Here is a 17,922-nt window from a genome sequence, read left to right as displayed (position 1 = left end):
CAGGAAGGAAAACACACCCTTCTAAACAGTCTTATAGGGAAACATGCACAGCTGAGGATGTCATTCACCTTCGATGTGCTAGGGGGGCTGTTTCCAGGGTTTGTCTGGTGTCAGAAGAAAACTGTCGGAAGTGATTCATGAAGGTAGCAGAGGAAGGAGAGAGCAGACACTAAGTGCTGTGGACTGGGGCCGGAAAATACACAATCAGGATAGAGCAGGAAAACGAGGAATGTGGACAAGGTACAAATAATACAAACTGCAAATGACGTCTCTTGTTCTGATTCTTCTGTATTTAGCTGTACTGAGGATTTAAGAGCTGAGTGCATTTCTGGCAGACCAACAGGTATTTTACTGTGCTTGCAATGTCTTTAACCCTTTTGATCCCACTGATGTATGACATATGTCAGCAGCAGTGGGAGGGTATTACATAATTTCCAGGTTTGTCAGACAGAGAGGCTGGGGAAAAAGCTAATAGAGTCCTATCTGTGCTCCATTAGCTTCAATGAAGGGCAAGTGAGCCATCAGGGGTTAAAAACTCTGATGTCTCATTAAGGGAACCTGTCATAACCAAATTCTATTACATAGCATGCACAAGCACGTAAACCCCCTGAAAACTAATTTTGAACCCCCTACCCCCACATACAAGCATATACAAACAGTACAGTACAGTACATCTGGAAAGTATTCACTGCACTTCACTTTTTCCACATTTTGTTACATTACAGCTTTATACCAAAATGGATTAAAGGGGTTGTAAAGGTAAAAGTTTTTTCACCTTAATGCATTATATGCATTAAGGTGAAAAAACATCTGACAATACGCCCCCCCCCCCCCCCCACCCAGCCCCCCCGTTTTACTTACCTGACACTTCGAAAGTCCCACGCTCGCTCCCGACATCCTCTTCGCCGCTTAGCCTGGCCGTTGATTGGCTAGAGTGGATGGATTGAAAGCAGCGCAGCCATTGGCTCGCGCTGCTGTCAATCACATCCAATGAAGCCGCGCGCCGGGGGGGCGGGGCCGAGTGATATAGTGAGCAGCTATGGCCGCCGTCTGTATCACGGGAGCGCGCCCGCAAGCACTCAACACCATGCGAGGGAGCTCGCATAAAAGTGTTGAGTCCTTGCGGGGGGGGGGAGCCGAGACAGCTGCCGGGGGACCCCAGAAGACCAGGTTCAGGGCCACTCTGTGCAAAACGAGCTGCACAGTGGAGGTAAGTATAACATGTTTGTTATTAAAAAGAAAAAAAAAATGTTTTAGTGATCCTTTAAATTCATTTTTTTCCTCAAAATTCTACAAACAATACCCCATAAAGACAACGTGAAAGAAGTATGTTCGAAATCTTTACAAATGTATTAAAAATAAAAAATGAAAAAATTACATGTACATAAGTATTCACAGCCTTTGTCATGACACTAAAAATTGAGCTCAGGTGCATCATGTTTCCACTGATCATCCTTGAGATGTTGCTAAAACTTGATTGGAGTCCACCTGTGGTAAATTCAGTTGATTGGACATGATTTTGAAAGGCACACCTTTCTATATAAGGTCCCACAGTTAACAGTGCATGTCAGAGCACAAACCAAGCCATGAAGGCCACAGAATTGTCTGTAGACCTCTGAGACAGGATTGTATGGAGGCACAGATCTGGGGAAGGGTACATAAAAGTTTCTGCAGCATTGAAGGTCCCAATGAGCACAGTGGCCTCCATCACCCATAAATGGAAGAGGTTTGGAACCACCAGGACTGTTCCTAGAGTGGGCTGCCCGGCCAAACTGAGCGATTGGGGGAGAAGGGCTGTAGTCAGGGAGGTGACCAAGAACCCAATGGTCACTCTGACAGAGGTCCAGCATTTCTCTGTGGAGAGAGGAGAACCTTCCAGAAGAACAACCATCTCTGCAGCACTCTACCAATCAGGCCTTTATGGTACAGTAGCCAGACGGAAGCCACTCCTCAATAAAAGGCACAGGACAGCCCACCTGGAGTTTGCCAAAAGGCACCTGAAGGACTCTCAGACCATGAGAAACAAAATTCTCTAGTCTGATGAAACAAAGATTGAACTCTTTGGCCTAAATGCCAAACGTCATGTCTGGAGGAAACCAGGCACCACTCATCAGCTGGCCAAAACCATCCCTACAATGAAGCATGGTGGTGGTAGCATCATGCTATGGGGATGTTTTGCAGCGGCAGGAACTGAGAGACTAGTCAGGATTGAGGGAAACATGAATGGAGCAATGTACAGAGACATCCTTGATGAAAACCTTCTCCAGAGCGCTCTGGACCTCAGCTGGGGAGAAAGTTCATCTTCCAACAGGACAGCGACCCTAAGCACACAGCCAAGATAACAAAGGAGTGGCTATGGGACAACTCTGTGAATGTCCTTGTGTGGCCCGGCCAGAGCACAGACGTGAACCTGACTGAACAAATCTGGAGAGATCTGAAAATGGCTGTGCACCGACACTCCCCATCCAACCCGATGGGGTTTGAGAGGCCCTGCAAAGAAGAATGGGAGAACTGCCCAAAAATAGGTGTGCCAAGCTTGTAGCATCATACTCAAAAAGACCTGAGGCTGTAATTTGTGCCAAAGGTGCTTCAACAAAGTATTGAGCAAAGGCTGTGAATAGTTACACGGGATTTTTTTCATTCTTAAATTCTAATACATTTTAAGGCTTGACATGTTTAGTATCTATTTACTCAGCACAACCTCATCTTTTATATTTTACCAAACAAATTGGGCAATTGTGTGCCCTAAAGCTTCCTAATGTGCTTTTTTAATGAAATTTCGCACTTTATAGACTACTGCTTTAATATTGCGGGAAATTAAAAGTTGGAACATGCAACACTACACATGTGGTTTATTTACTTTGGTTTCCTTGTGGCCTTTATTATGCGAGACATACTAAAAGACCACTCAAAAACTGTATATCACCCAGAGGGGAAGTGTTTTTTTCTCAACAGAAGTGGAGTTACTCTTTAACCACTTCAATACCAGGCACTTAGACACCTTCCCGCCCAGTCCAATTTTCAGCTTTCAACGCTGTTGCAATTTGAATGACAATTGCACGGTCATACAACACTGTACCCAAACAATTTTTTTATCATTTTGTTCCCACAAATAGAGCTTTCTTTTGGTGGTATTTGATCACCTCTGTGGTTTTTATTTTTTGCGCAACAGATAAAAAAAGACTGAAAATTTTGAAAAAAAACAAGTTTTTCTTTCTTTCTGTTAAAATTTTTTGGAAATAAGTATGTTTTCTTCTTCAATGACGGGCACTTATAAGGCTGCACTGACGGGTACTGATAGGGCGGCACTGATGGGCACCAATGAGGTTGCACCAATGAGGTGGCACTGATGAGGTGGCACTGACGGGCACTAATGATGAGCACTGATAGGCGGCACTGATGGGCACTGATAGGTGGCACTAATGGGCACTGATAGGTGGCACTGGTATGCGGCACCGATGGGCACTCAAAGGCAGCACTGATGGGCATTTGTAGGTGGCATTGATGGGTACTTATGGGTGGCACTGATGGGTACTTATTGGTGGCACTGATAGGTGGCACGGATGGGCACTGACAGGTGGCACCGATGGACACTGATGGGTGGCACTGATGACACTGATTGATGGCACTGATGCCCCTAAGGGTGGCATTGCTGGGCATCAGTGCTATATAATGGTGCCAATCAGTGCCCATTTGTGGGCACTGATTGGCACAGATTGAGCACTGACTGGGCACATTGGGCACATGTGGATGGCCATGGGGTACATACCTGGCCATCCACATGTTGCCCCCTTCCCTGGTGGTCCTAGTGGCAATCCCTAGTGGTCCAGTGTGGTGATCTGAGGGGGGGCTGCACTGATAAACAATCAGCGCAGACCCCCCCTGTCAGGAGAACCGCCGATCGGCTCTCCTCTACTAGCGTCTGTCAGACGCGAGTGAGGAAAAGCCGATCAACGGCTCTTCCTATTGACATCGTGATCAGCCGTGATTGGACATGGCTGATCACGTGGTAAAGAGCCTCCGCCGGAGTGCCTGCTACAGTGTGTTTGGATGGTGTTTGGGTGGTGCTGGCGGGGGGAGGGCAAGTCTAGCGGAGGCGGTGCCTGAGCATGTCGTGTGATGTCATGGTTTAAGGGAGCCAAGTGGAGCGGCCAGAGCCTCATGTGTGGGTCTGTGGGATGGGAGTGAGGCAAGCCGGGACTGTCAGTGCTCTTTGGACTGGAGTGGACTGAAGGGACCACCTGGCATGGAGACAGATGGTCATTGTGACTCAGGAGGGGGCGTGTCATGTCGGTGAGGGGTCATCAGTGTTAATTTCGTCGACTAAAAATGGCTAAAACATTTTAGTCGACTAAATGAATACATATTTTAGTCGACTAAAATACGACTAAAACGAAAACAATTGAGGTGACTAAAATACGACTAAAGCCAAAATGGCATTTTAGTCAAAAGACTAAAATGGGACTAAAAATAAAATGCAATTTTAGTCAAAAGACTAAGACTAAAACTAGATTGAAATTTGACTTAGAAATAAACACTGGTCTGTTGTAGTGCATGTTCATACCTCAATACCATAAATAATAACATATGAGATGTTTCACTCCAGCACTATATAATGAGTTTGGAAACTGTAGAGAAATGTTCACTAATGCATTACACCCACAATTGAATTACACCCATTAGATTTTAGACCACTAAAATTAGTTTTAGTCGATTAAAATGTACTGGAGATTTAGTTGACTAAATATGACTAAAACTAAAACAATTGCAGAAGACTAAAATGGGACTAAAACTAAAATGCCATTTTAGTCCTAAGAGAAAGACTAAATCGAAATTTGCTGCCAAAATTAACACTGGGGGTCATCATCATCTGTGCTGCTGCACACTGCTTTCAGTGTCACTGTGAGAGCCAATTTCATGTGTGTGCCGTCCATTCTAATTTCTTGCCCTTCTGAGTCCTGTCCCTGAGCTACTTACTTACTATATCAAAAATAAAATAAGAAAGATGTTGTAAACCCTCCTCTACTACTTTTGCTCATCTTAATCTATATAGCACAGGCAGCTGATTGCTGCCTGTGAAAGTTCACTCACTGTTTTGGTTTTGATATAATCGTCCTTCTATGTCCAGTGACGTCACCCACGATTGCGCATTGTGTATATCGTTTAACGGCACACAATGTGTGCCGTTTCTATCTCCTCTGCATGCCGGGTCATTATCTGACACTGAGAACGGCACAGAGCGAAGCCTCGTGATGCTGCACTATGATCCTCTCCTTCCTTGTTCTCCCCCTTGTGACTGTATCAGACGTCACGTTGGTTTCGACGCTATGGAGCATGCGCGAGATTTGGACAGGGAAACAAAGTAAGGGCGGAAATGATGTCCACAAGCGCTTCAACATACAGGAGTATGAATGGCGCGGCTGATACCCGGAAGAGACAAAATAATCAAACTGCAAAATAAGGTATTAACAAAGCTCGTTTGGGAGACATTTAGATGTGTGTGGCTTAGCAATCATTAACAGCATTGATATGATATTGATATGTTTAAAAAATAAGAAGTTACAGGGTTTACGTCCTCTTTAAATCACATTGCTAATTGCATATTGTACTTTTTTGTAGCCTACATTTGCAATTCAAACTGTAATTTTGAAACTTTTGGAAATGCCAGTAAAAACTTGGCTGTGCCAGTAAGGCTCCATGCACACTAGCATTTTTCATAAACTCAAAAAAAGCTAGAAAAAAAAACGCTGGATGAAAAATGCTGATAATAGCATTATTGTAATAAACAAGCAGAGAATACCGTGCTGTGATTGGATTGAAAAGAATGAAATAATTGAATGTGAAAATCGAAAATCAAAAAAAGAGCTGCTGCTCCTAGAAGTGAGATACACACAAACGTAAATAGGCAATAGGTAGCAGCGCTAAATAAACTTTAAATCACAGAACATACACCAGCGATAATACAGTCAGCAGTATAGAAACTGAAAAAAAAACTATAAAAAACGTCCATTAATGTAGGTAGGTAGTGCTCAAGGATCAACCAAACGTGTTCAATAAAGTCCAAAATTATGAATTTCGTCCTCCACCGCACCACCAGTGATAAACCATACAAAAAGCAGTAAAAACAAGCAGTAAAAACAAAACAGCCGGCCGGCTTGTACGGACACCCGTCCCTCGAACGGTCCACGCGAGACGTCAGCACGTCAGCTCCTCCCGACGCGCGTTTCGTCACACAATAACGTAGTGCCCCAGACGACGTCATTGTGTGACGAAACGCGCGTCAGTAGGAGCTGACGTGCTGACGTCTCGTGTGGACCGTTCGATGGACGGTTGTCCGTACAAGCCGGCCGGCTGTTTTGTTTTTACTGCTTTGAAACATTGTAAGTGACTTTCTTTTATACAAATAAATTATGTGTAACAATATTACGCTATGGTGATCCTTTCTTGTTCTGGGAACATCTGAATACCACCATATTCCATCCTATCACGATCTGTGACTGGTGAGTTTGGCGGTCCCTATGCTGATCATCTAGAAGGGTTTTGCCTGGAATCTGTCCTTGTGGCCCCTCATTGGATAAAGGCCCTGGGCTGGATATAGGTCGCAAGCGTCTATAGCTTGCCGTCTGGTAAGCGAGCATTTTGTATGGTTTATCACTGGTGGTGCGGTGGAGGATGAAATTCATCATTTTGGACTTTATTGAACACGTTTGGTTGATCCTTGAGCACTACCTACCTACATTAATGGACGTTTTTTTATAGTTTTTTTTCAGTTTCTATACTGCTGACTGTATTATCACTGGTGTATGTTCTGTAATTTAAAGTTTATTTAGCTCTGCTACCTGTTGCCTAATAGCATTATTGTGCCAGCTTCTAGTAACATTTAGGAGCAGTTAGGAGCATTATCATTTTATTAGAGTGTTTGCAGTACATGAAGAAATAATAATAAAAAAAAAAGCTCAAAAAAAGCTGTTAGTAGCATTTTAGTAGCTTTTAGAAGCAGTTAGGAGCATTTAGCATTTTTTTCTGCTGAGAAAAACGCTCCAAGAAACTCTACAAAAACTATTTTTTTTCTGCTCCTAGACGCTGAAGCTCAAAAAATGCTAATAGCCTAAAGTAGTGTGCATGGACACATAAGATAACACTCCTAGGAGCTTAAAAAAACGCAAGTGTGCATGGAGCCTAAATGTTGGGTGTTGTGTCAGTAAATTTCAATCTGGTAGTTTGGCCAAACTGCCAGAGGAGCACACTGCTTTCAGAGAGCCTGCTAGGATGGGCAAATCCAACACGGAGGTCTCGGCCCACCCTCATAAATTTGACATCTGACAAAGTTTTGGGTGGACTGACCCTTTAAGCAGAAGCTGCACATCAAAAGCACAAATTCTTCAGCTTGATACAATTTCAGCTATTCCTGATGTTGGGCAGACTGAGTGCTCTTGTTTATGCTGAAAGCAGTTCTGTGGATTGAGTCAGAACAGACATACCATAATACAGAGTCCTACGGGCCGGGAGAACAGAAGACCAAAACATTTCACTTCCCTGGTATTTCACCATGCTGTGTGGATAATGTCAAGTGCCTGTGTCATTTTATTGCAACATTGACATTAGACTCAATTCACTAAGTTATAACACATGCATAATTTACCATAAAATGTATATTTTATTTTCAGCTATCATTGCATATTTTGCATGTCCATGTATAGAACATGGTGATCCATCATTTAATATGGAGATTGTTATTTATATGCTTCTTACTTGCACACAGGTTCAGCAATCCTTAAAGTGGAGGTCCACCCTAAAAAAAAAAAAATTGCATAAAAAAATTCCTAAAAAAATGGAGGGAAAAAAAAATAAATTTTTGACTCACCTGAAATGGCTGTTGCTAGGCAGTCTTCCTAATCTGCCTCTTCCTACGCCACGGTGATCTTCAGTCTTCTGCTCCCCGCGTTGTCTTCTGGGGAATGGGGCACGGTGTGTTATGGGACTGTGTGTGTCCCACAACACATCGCGTCCGATTCACAAAGCGATGCGCGACTCACGCATGCGCAGTAGGAAATGGGCAGTGAAGCCGTAAGGCTCCACTGCCTGTTTCCCTTAGTTAGGATGGCGGTGCTGGGACCCGAGAGCCGATGGACGGGTCGGCCTCGGGCGGCCGACATCGCGGGCACCCAGGACAGGTAAGTGTGCTTATTTAAAGTCAGCAGCTACAGTGTTTGTAGCTGCTGACTTTTAAATGTTTTTTTTCCCGGCCAGAACCCCGCTTTAAAGTGGAGTTCTATAGAAAAGTGGAAGTTCCGCTTTAAGGCCTCTTCAGTGGCTCCTGTTTGTAAAACGGGGCTTTTGGGGAGAAGGGTGGGAGTGGGTACCTGATTTTGACAGGTACCCGCTGCCACTTCCGTTCCGTTCACCTTAGGCGATCGGTAGCGGAAGTCCCCCCCCCCTACACATGATAGGTCCCAGAAAGGTCCATAAAGACATGGATGGGCGAGTTTGGGGTGGAGGAACTTGACTGGCCTGCACCTCAACCCGACAGAACACCTTTGGGATGAATTAGAGCGGAGACTGCGAGCCAGGCCTTCTCGTCCAACATCAGTGCCTGACCTCACAAATGCGCTTCTAGAAGAATGGTAAAACATTGCCATAGACACACTCCTAAACCTTGTAGACAGGCTTCCAAAGAAGAGGTGAAGCTGTTATAGCTGCAAATAGTGGGCCAACTCAATATTGAACCCTACGGACTAATGCCGCGTACACACGGTCGGATTTTCCGACGAGAAATGTTGGGAGCTTGTTGTCAGAAATTCCGACCATGTGTAGGCTCCATCGGACATTTTCCATCTGAACTTTTCCCACAACAAAATCCGTTCTCGTAAATTCCGATCGTGTGTACACAATTCTCACGCACAAAGTTCGACGCATGCTCTGAATCAAGTACGAGAGGGAAGCGCTCGTTCTGGTAAAACTAGCGTTTGTAATGGAGATAGCACATTTGTCACGCTGCAAATTTTAAAATCTTTTAATGCAGCGCATTTCTTCTTTTTTATAATGCTAGAATAATGAAGTTGTGTTGCTGCTGATATTCACACAGAGTTCTGACAACCTGATTTCTTTATTACGGTATTTCTCGTGATCTCATGAATAATTTTTTTTTCCCGTCAGATCTCCATAATAATGTTTAGAATTTTGGTTTATAGCGTTTTTTTTATTTTTATTTTTTATCCAGATCTCCTATTTTTTTTTTTTTTATAGTGATCTCCATAATTTTTTCTTTTGTTTTGTGTCAAGTTACCACAACACCATTATTATCTTGTATTTTTTAACTTCAAGGAGGTTGGTGTTGGTGTCCCTTGTTAATTTGACATTGTTTTTTTTAAATGTACCTGCCTACTCACAAACAAACTGGCCTTTTTGAAGTAAAACACATAGGCAAGTATTTGTGAAAAATAAATAGCCATCTATTCTGGGTCATAACAAAATAAAGAGGAAGGCAACAGTGGAGAAACTGGTGAAATTTGCGAAGTGAGCACAACAGGTGAGAGTCTGAGGAGTCCTTATAATAGTGAGCACAATCCGGTCCAGGATTACAAGAGATCAGGAACAGCAGCAGATGACATATATGTCCCCAGGCTGTGGTCTTACCACAGCCTGCGTCTTTTGTCAGACCAGACTGAACCCAGGCCATCACTTTCTTGTCTTCCTTCCACGCTTGCTTCCAGGCTGTGGCTCTGGTGTTGGAGTTGTGGCAGGAGGTGGAGGAGGAGGAGGACCATGGTTGAACTCACAAACGTGGCTTTGGCTTGTGAGTTCGCCGCTCAACCCCTTATTTAGGGCTTGTAACATAACTTCCTCACATAAGAGGCGTTGGCCCTCCTCCATTTCCTGCATTTTCCAGGCTGCCATGTAGGCATAGTCATCTTGATTATTGGGGGGGGTTCTGAGGGCCACAGTAGCCTTCCGAAATAGTCCAAGTGCTGCCTCCTTCAGGTTACTCCTCTTCCTGGGACTTTTTTTTGGAGGGTAGAGAGGAGGGACCTGGGATTCGGGCAGGCTACTGGGCCCGGCCACCTCCTGGCTGCCACTTACCCTCGCCACCTCCTGGCTGCCACTTTCCACAGCCTCCTCCTGGCTGAGACTTTCCTGTGTATGAAAAAGGGACAGTTTTAGTTTTTGGTTCATCAATCACACTCAATTTTCAGCTCATGACTGTTGTAAATTGAATGTTAATAAATAGAAAAGACTATCATTCTGACCCCAGCATTTTTCATTCTTGTCCCAATCATTTGTGGCCACTACTGTCTATTGATATGTAAAACACTTTGTAAAATCAGAAATGATTGATCACTTATAACATCTTATTAACATCATTAATTATTTGACTAGAAATATGTTGAACAATGCTATACCTGGCTCAAGCTGGGCTCCTCCACTTCTTCCTGGCTGGAAGACCCAGGTTGGACGTCGGAAGCCTCAGCTGAGGTGGAAGGAAGCTTTGAAGGAAGACTGGAGAGTGCTGGCCTGGGTTCACTCTGGCCTGCCAGAAAATGCAGTCTGTCATAGTACCACAGCCTGGGTACATAAATGTCATCTGCTGCAGCTCCTGATCTTTGGGAATCCAGGACCTTCTTGTGCTCCCTATTATGCCACCAATTAGGGCCTTCAAATAGGGGATGTCTGCCGTGGGGTTTACCGGCTTCACAAATTCCAGCAATTGATCCAGCGCTGCCTTCCTCTTTGTTTTATTGTTATAAAAGGGGTGGTTTACCTGCCACAGACAGGGCAGCTCCCTGTATATATCAATGAATATAGGGATAAAGTCCTCATCATTGAATAGATCCATTTTCTCTGCAAGACACAACACAAGACAAACCCTAATGTCAGGCTAAACTCTCCTAATCTTGTCCCAATATAGGCCTCAATCTATAAGCAGTATAGGCCACTGATGCACCAAGTTAAAATTGCACCTTCGTTCTAACGATCGGCGCTTCCGATACCCCTCCCTCCTCTCACAGATCGTACGTACGATGCGCGCGTGTTACGCGTTATATACGCTGCGCATGCGTGAAACTCCACCCGCCCCTGACGTTCTTTCTAGTCTATTCCCTGCCCCTTCTCTTTCGGCGCAGTGGGAGAGCACATGGAGGAGAAAGAGCAAGTGCATGCAGAGGAGAGCAGCAACGACGAAAGCCCGGAGCCACGAACGTCCCGATCCCGGAGGACATTTAAGGCCTCAAATATGTCCTTTGTCGAGATGGTGGAGATGGTGGACATCTTGAAGAGGGCCGACTATGATGGGAAGCATGGACCTTACCCAAACCCAAATGTGAGAAAGGCCAAGATCATGACTAAAGTTGTGAAAAGTCTGCACAGGAATTTTGGGGTACGACGATCCAAGGATCAATTGAAGAAACGCTGGTCAGACCTGCAATTGAGGGAGCAGGATCAGTAAAGAAAGATCAGGAAACTGCTTCTAAAAAGTAAGTATTTGTCCTGTGTTTCTATTATTATTATTACATTTGTGCTGCTCCATGTTTTTTTTTTACTGTTGTACAGTTTAAAATGGCAACTTTCAGGTTCGTGGGCACAGCAGTCGTTCGTAGTAAACATCGTTCGTTCGCCCACTAATACAATGTTTTTGGTAGATACAGGTTAACTACATTTGTTCAGGCCTACTTGTATTCAAAGAAGTTTAGTACATCGTTGTCTAGATGGGTTTGTAACTAGAATGAAAATGTAAACTTGATTCTGTGTAAGGAGAGGACGCTCAGCAGCTGTTTACACATTTGGACGCAGGAGCACTAGTGTGGGACACCAGAACAAACTTTTTAGGGTGTCCCACACAGATGCTCCAGTGGATACTAGGGGTGTCTCCATGTGTGAAAATTGTACAAAAAAGGTAAGTATTCCAGCTTTAGAAAGGGGAAAAAAAAAGTCTTCAGCTTGGAACTCTGCCCGAAAAGACTATTGTTGTGCAATCAGGATTTACAGAAGATTAAGGAAGACATCTATGATATGGAAAAAAGACTCAAAAACATCATTGATGTTTTAGGCAGAATCTAAAACACCCCAAAATTCTTCTAGTTTGTTTGTATTTTTTTTATTTTCACACATTTAAAATATTTTTTAGAAAGCCAAATTTTCAAGATGCACACAGTGTGTCAACATATGCTATCTGCCATCACGGGATATCAAGGTATGCGTTTTGGGGGGGCAACCCCTTCCTCGCAAATAAAGTAGATGAGAGGAAGGGGTTGCACCCCTGAAACACATCCATTGATCCCCCATGATGGAAGCTAGCACATGTTCACATTAGGCATGGGATCAGGAGGGAAATCCCTATTTTGACTCTCAATTTTTGTGCATCTTCAAAATTTGGCTTTCACAGGGGTGACATCACCCCATCTGATGAAGGCAAGATCAACACAGTTTGGACATATTAATGTTTGATATTGCCTTCACTTTGTCAAAGTTGAACTTTGTAAGTTTCTGAGTTGTGTATTGTTTTATGGTTTTAAACATGCCTGTTTTAACACAAAAAAGGCTATTTGTACTGTCAAAACCAAAAATTTTATTACTAAAATATGTTGGTTTGTTCAAAAAACATTTTCTAACACACATGTGAATGTGCACAGAGTAAAAAGTTTTCTACTCAACAATGTGTGGCTTCTTCTTTCAATGCTCAGTATCATTTTTGGGACTAAGTTGGTGTTTACACTGAAATGAGGGTTATTTACTAATGGCAAATCCACTTTGCACTACAAGTGCACTTTCAGTGCAGTTTCAAGTGCAGTTTCAAGTGCACTTTTGCAGTGCACTTGGAGTGCAAAGTGGATTTTCCTTTAGTAAATAACTCCCACAGTGCTTTATAATTTGCCACAATCGTGCCATTCTCGTGACTCACCAAAATTCATTCATGGTGCTGAAAATTATGTATATTTTAAACAGTAATGCATTACATACATTAACAACAAAAACAAGGTGTATGTGTAGCAGACCCACAATATAATAATAGTTTGCAGAAGAAGAGATTGTCACCTCATGTATCAAATAAATTAGGTTTGCACTATTGAAGAAAATGGCCAAAAAAAAAGCCCATTGGAGAACCTAGGAGATAGCTCAAAGAAACACAAGCAGTAAATAAAAGGAAATATTATTTCAGTTTAACTAAAAAAATGTATTTTTAAAATGTTTATGAAAGATTTTCTGGCATATCAATGGCCCCCCTACAAAGTACTCCATATATTTGATACGGACCTCGCGGGCGCTTTGGGGGGGGCAAGCCAGGACGGCCGGCTTCAAGCACCGTCAGGGTTTGTTTGTTAGGTCTGACCTCAGGCCCAACTGAGGCAACATAGTTCATTGAATTTCTCCTTAAATAGTTGTGGAGAATGCAGTATGCAACGATTATATGGTTAAGTTTATATTCCGCCACGTTGATTGCCATAAGGAATAGGCGGGAACAGCTGGCCATTATCCCGAAAGCAATCTCAACCACTCTTCTGGCTCTGGCCAGCTGGTAATTAAAAACCCTCTGGTCCAGGGGTGAGGGTCCTCATTGGGAACGGCCGCATCAGGTGATCACCCAGCCCAAACGCTTCATCAGCGACAAAGACAAATGGGAGTCCTTCCACGTTCTCTTCAGCAGGTGGCAATCCCAAGCCACCATTTTGGAGCCGTGTGTGGAACTCGGTCTGGGCGAAGACTCCACCATCCGACATCCGGCTATTCTTCCCCACGTCCACATAGAGAAACTCATATGTTGCCGACACCACCACCAACATCACAATACTATTAAACCCCTTGTAATTATAATAGTATGACCCTGAGTTGGGGGGTGGCACGATGTGGACGTGTTTTCCATTAATTACCCTTCCGCAGTTGGGAAAGTCCCACCGCTGGGCAAATTGGGATGCCACAGTCTGCCATTCCTGTGGCGTTAAAGAAAACTGTGAAGTCAAACAAGAAAAAAGCTTTTGAACATAAACATTGCAAGCAGATTAGACACAAACATTGGCAACATCAGTATAACATTTATTTCAAGGAGTATTTCAAGCGGGATTCCGGCCTAAAAAAAAAAAAAAATTAAAAGTCAGCAGCTACAAACACTGTAGCTGCTGACTTTAAAAAAGTACTTACCTGTCCTGGGTGCCCGCGATGTTGGCCGTCCAAAGCCGACCCGTCCCTCGGCTCTTGGGTCCCGGCAGTGCCATCCTAGGTATGGGAAACAGGCAGTGGAGCCTTGCGGCTTAACTGCAAGTTTTGTACTGCGCATGCGTGAGCGGCGCGGCGCTCTGTGTATGGCCCCGTGGTGTTCTGGGAACACACACAGTTCCCAGAAGACAACGGGGACGCTCCCTGAGGAGCAGAAGACGCCGCGGAATAGGAAGAGGCAGATTAGGAAGACTGCCTAGCAACAAGAGTTTAGGTAAGTTTAAAATTTATTTTTTTTCAAATTTTTTTTTTTTAGGATTTTTGGTGTAATTTTTTTTTTCAGGGTGGCCCTCCACTTTAAAGAAAAAAATCTAAGGTCCACTTATCAGATTCCTCACCCTCTCTGATGGCCCACTGTAAAAAATTGAGGGGGGGTATATTTTGGACAGGTAACCGCCTCCACTTCATTGAGAGCTGAATGCATAAATAATGTGTGTTACTTTGGCCAGCCCCTCCTTACTTTACACTATTGGCAGCCCACTGGACAGGTAAGAAATGTCCTAATACAAAAATATAAAAACACACTGTACAAATTGAAGCCCTTTTTACATTCTGCAATTACCTATCAAGATAATAGGAGAACACAACTTTAAACAGTACCATTTGAAAGTATTCTGGCAGGCCCTTTCACTACATGCTTTGGTGAATTCATACAGAAATCTGAACACAAAAGAGGTAGGTATAGTGTGTAAGGGGTTGCAAAGTCCACAGATAGAGGATTGGTATTGGTTGACTTAGCGGTTGGGGGGAGGGAGAGTTCCAAATGATTTTGGGACCCAAAAAAAAAAAGCCTCTGGCACTCTGCATGAGTTTAAGGACACAAATAACATTTGTACACATTTTAGGGGGTTTTTAGGGTAAATCACTACTACGGAGCTGACAAAATACATTGTTAAGTGACTAGGCTAGGAGTGCATGGCCCAGGATAGCATGCTGGGGAGGTTAGTGAAGGTAAATATGTATGAACGACAAAAAAGGAAGTTTAAAAAATTCAAGCATGCATGAGAACAAAGGGGACATTCACAGCATATTACAATCATGGTAATTAGGGAATGATGAAAGAAATACAATACATTAGCAAACATTAAATACATAGAATGTGATGTTAAAGGAGAAAACTTACCCTAATATAGTCTTTCTGCAGGACCTGAATGATGGCAGAACAGGTCTGGAATAATAATGATCCCCAGAGCCTGGGGGGAGATGCCTGTCGAGAACTTGATGTCCTGCAGACTTCTCCCCATCACCAAGTACCGCAACGTGGCGACGATCCTCTGCTCGGGAGTGATGGCTTGCCACATGCAGGTGTCCTGCTTCGTAATATAAGGGGACAGCAAAGCCAACAGACGGTGAAAAACGGGGTCCATCATCATAAAATCATCAGGATTATTCTCCTGGATCTCCCGCAACAAAGGCATGTGCGAGAATTGGTCACGTTAGAGTAACCAATTCTTCGTCCATGAACTCCTCCCCGCCCTGTTCATGGACTGGGCTTGGGTCAAAATAAGAACCCCAACACCAAGCCCCCGCATAGCACGAACTCTACGACTTCTACTAACACGAGATTAGCAGAAGGAGCCCAAAGGTTGGCGCACTGGCTATTGAACTTCCCTTTTCTAGTGCCTTTCTGATCCTTCCTTTTTGTACGTCACCGTGTTCTTGACGTTCGGAATTTCCGACAATATTGTGTGACCGTGTGTATGCAAGACAAGTTTGAGCCAACATCCATCGGAAAAAAAACATGGATTTTGTTGATGGAATGTGCGATCGTGTGTATGCGGCATAAGACTGGGATTCCATTATAGTTCATGTGCGTGTAAAGGCAGGTGTCCCAATACTTTTGACAATATAGAGTAGATCTATACTCAGACAAAAAAAAATAGTTGAATTAAATAAATATACATTTAAAAAATGGAGCAGACTCGATGAACCACTCCATCTTTTTTTTTGCTGTCATTTTTCTATGTTTAAAATGCCTGTCATTTCAACCGGCTGGTTGGATGAAAAAACCCAAAAAACTGTGTATGTGTACCCAGCTCGTAGCCGTATTAAACCCAAGCTCAAACATGTAATATTTTGCAGCTTACCAATCATTAAATGTGGTGGCTGCATTAGTTTTGGGCTTTTCCCTCTATTTTCACCTGGTGATCTGACCAGAAAGTCACCTCCTATATTAGAGTGCCCCCCACCCCGGATGAAGGAGCACAGGGGACACATTTGGACAGTAGCATTGCCTGTCTGGGGAGGGGGAATGTTAGATGTTCTAGCAGATTAAATAGCAAACTGAAGCCAAACTCCAGTGAATACTGTATAAGTAGTTACCACACAAATGTTTTTCCTTTTGGGACAAAGGCTTTACAATAAATAAATAAAGGCTGAAAATTGTAAGCACCCCTGTCAGTGTTAAATGGTTTGTCTCATCTCTGCGACTGATGCATTCTGCTGGAGAGCTTGTTCTTTTGAAAAACAACAGACTTGCTGTCTGGATCAAAAGTTGAATATAGAAGGAAAGTCTAAAAAAAGAAAACTAATGCATCCATCACATCTAAGGATTGGTAAGCTGCAATATAAATGTTTGCTTTAGGGTTTAATATTGGAACACTAAATTGATAACATGTAAAGGCATTTAAAGTGTCACCTATTAAACATTTAAGGTCCAGTAGCTATTCACCATTTCATGGGCGCACATCATTTTGAGTCTTTACATTTTCTTACCTGAGCCCAATCCGATCCAGTGATGTGCACAAGGGCAGCGGCTCTCTTCATCGGACAGATTGATAGCAGCAGGGGTCATTGGCTCCCGCTGCTGTCAATCAAATCCTGTGATACGGAAGTGGGAGGGAGGGGGGGGGGCGAGTCCCACTGCCTGTGTCAAAGAACACAGCAGCAGGACTCGGAAGTGAGCCTGCACGGGTGCCCCCAGGGAAAGCGGCTTTCCCAGGGGGCACCCGGTGAAGAGGAGGGGCCTGGAGTGTCGGTGGGGGACCTCAGGAGAGATGCTGCTTTCTGCAAAACGATTGCACAGAGCAGGTAAGTATAGGCATGTTTGTTATTTTTATTTTAAAAAATTCGGTTTACAACCACTTTAATTTTGTTGTATTTTTTCCTAAAAAAAAAATGCATTGGATAAACAGCTGGGCAAATATTTGTGCAACATAAAAAGTTGCAACTGCCACCATTTTATTCTCCAAGGCCTCTGCTATAATGTTTGAGGAGATTTCCCTTCACTTCCTGTCCCATAGCCGCAGCAGAAAGTGAGAGGAATTCAAATTGAGGGTAATCCCTGGTCACCAAAACGAATGTCCCCATTAAAAGATTTCCCCTCTATTTCTGTTCTGGTGACAACCAAAAATGTGGGGTTTTTTTCCCTTTCACTTTTGGTGATAATGATCTCCAGGACAAACAGAGAGGGTGAATCTCCCAAAAGGGGGCACAGACAGCAATAAAAAAACAGTTTTTCCCTTTAGTTACACTTTAAGCCAGGGATCTCCAAACTTTCTGAATAAAGGGCCAGTTCTTTGTCCTTTAGACTTTACATGGGCCAGACTATGGCCAGCGGGAGTAGAAAATGCCCCAGTGTCAGTGGGAGTAAATAAAAGGTAAAATAGTGCTCCATCATTGGTGTCACTGGGAGGATCTATGCCCCATTGTTGGTGTCAGTGGAAGGAATTATGCCCCATTGTTGGTGTCAGTGGGAGGAATTATGCCCCATTGTTG

The 17,922-nt window shown here is 43.6% G+C and overlaps 1 protein-coding gene across 1 annotated transcript in view; it reads right to left on the bottom strand.

The window, feature by feature from the left end:
* SLC39A12 (solute carrier family 39 member 12) overlaps positions 1-17,922 on the bottom strand; it is a 77,325-nt gene that overhangs the window by 20,118 nt on the left and 39,285 nt on the right. The gene's annotated exons all lie outside the window — the stretch shown is intronic.

Source organism: Aquarana catesbeiana, linkage group LG05 (genome assembly GCF_042186555.1).
Source record: "Aquarana catesbeiana isolate 2022-GZ linkage group LG05, ASM4218655v1, whole genome shotgun sequence".
In the NCBI taxonomy this organism is placed as follows: Eukaryota; Metazoa; Chordata; class Amphibia; order Anura; family Ranidae; genus Aquarana; species Aquarana catesbeiana.
Note: the sequence above shows the minus strand (reverse complement) of the source record. Positions and strands in the feature narration are given on the sequence as shown.